This window comes from Eublepharis macularius, chromosome 2 (genome assembly GCF_028583425.1).
Source record: "Eublepharis macularius isolate TG4126 chromosome 2, MPM_Emac_v1.0, whole genome shotgun sequence".
NCBI classification, from domain to species: Eukaryota; Metazoa; Chordata; class Lepidosauria; order Squamata; family Eublepharidae; genus Eublepharis; species Eublepharis macularius.
The window spans coordinates 202,164,164-202,165,810 of record NC_072791.1 but is presented as its reverse complement, the minus strand read 5'-3'; positions in this window follow the sequence as shown (position 1 = coordinate 202,165,810).

Sequence of the window (1,647 nt, the reverse complement as noted above, 5' to 3'; positions counted from 1 at the left end):
GGTCCAGTCTCACCTTGGCGGAAGAAGACACAGAGAGGCACTCTTAGCCGTTTGGGCCTTGAGGAAAGGAACAAGGACGCGTCTCGCTTTGGGCTTTTGCCGGGATGGAGGAAGCGACACCTTTCCTCAGGAGTCTCTCCTCCCCGCTATCCTTCCCCCGTTTTATTTTAATAAAGCTATCCTCAGGCATTATTTACAAGCGCCTATAATTTACCTATGCTATTTGGCAAAGCAACTCCGGGAGAAGTGTCGCTGGGGGGCGGGGGGGAGAAAAGCAACTGAATGAATAAATACTTCATAACTGCTGGTAGAACAGACTGGCTCCTGTAATGAAGAAAAGATTTATGTCACGTTATTTCAAGCCCAAATAGCGGCAGCCTCTGTTTGTCTCAGCCCAGTGGTTCTATTTAAATGTTACTTTCATATATTATGTGGCATTAATTTAACTATAGCTCATTAAGGCAGAATGAAATGGTTAAATTAACTTATCAACCCATAATGATGATGAATGAGGTATTAATTCAGATACAAGCTGGGCAATTTGCAAGTTTACGCATTCTGATGGTTCTCAAATAACATTTTGAATAGCGGGTCAGCGCCTCAATCAATTACATAAGCATGTAAAGTCGCTCTCGCAGAAAAAAAACCCCTCCTTTTTCATGCATATGCATTAAAACATGTTCGCAATTACGCTCGGAAATTGCCTTCATTGGATTAAGCAGCCGGCTTGGCCGCGGGTTCTGGGCTTTTCTTCCCTCCCAGCGCCTTTTATTAAAGAGCCGCTTTGGCAGCAAAAGAGGGTGGGGGGAGATCTGGGTGTCGAACTACAAGAGCTACCCAAAGGCAAGGGAAGGAGGGAGCCCTTTGGAGAGGCGCCTGCCCAGCGCGCCCAGCTATCCTCTCTCCACCGGCTGCTGTCCTGGGTGACAAATAACGACCACAGAGCCCTGGGCGCGCACAGGGGAAAGGGTCAGATCCCAGCCCTGTTTTCTTGGGAATAAGCAGGCTTACGGGCGGTGGGGCTAAGGGGACAAAAATCCGGGGGCCTGATCTAGTTTGCTTTCATATTAAAGTAAGGGGTGGGGACGGGATTTGCCCTCCTTCAGCCCTGCTCCGCGGTACTAATTTCCGAGTAAACATGCCTAGGATGGATGCTACTAGCTTGACACGAGGGCAGCAGGCAGCTCACGCGTCCCAGGGACAGAGACGGTAATAATCGGCTCTGATCTTTCCTCTTCACTCCAGACTGGACTTTCGGCAAGAAATCCGCAGCCCACCTTCGGATTCCCCAGGAGCCTTTTTTCCCTGAAGTACAAAGTCAAACGGATCCTTGGCTTGGCTTCTCCTTTCCTATCGGATCTCCCACTTCCTCCACTCTCCCTTTCCTAGGCGTTCCTTTCGCCTTCATTCTTGCCTCGGCTCTTTCCTGGGGAAGTTTCAGCCCCCAGCCAACCACTTCTGCCCCTTCGCTAAGCGAGTTTCCTTGCAAGTAAGCTCTATTGACATCTCAGCACCTCACCCAGGCCCATAGGTTCAGGATCGCAGGGTGACCATTTGTCCCTCTCCATGCCTGCTTCCAAGTAGACCGTACTAGGTGCGGGGACTGACTCCTCCGGTGTTTCAGGGCTGCATCCAAGGGCCACAATC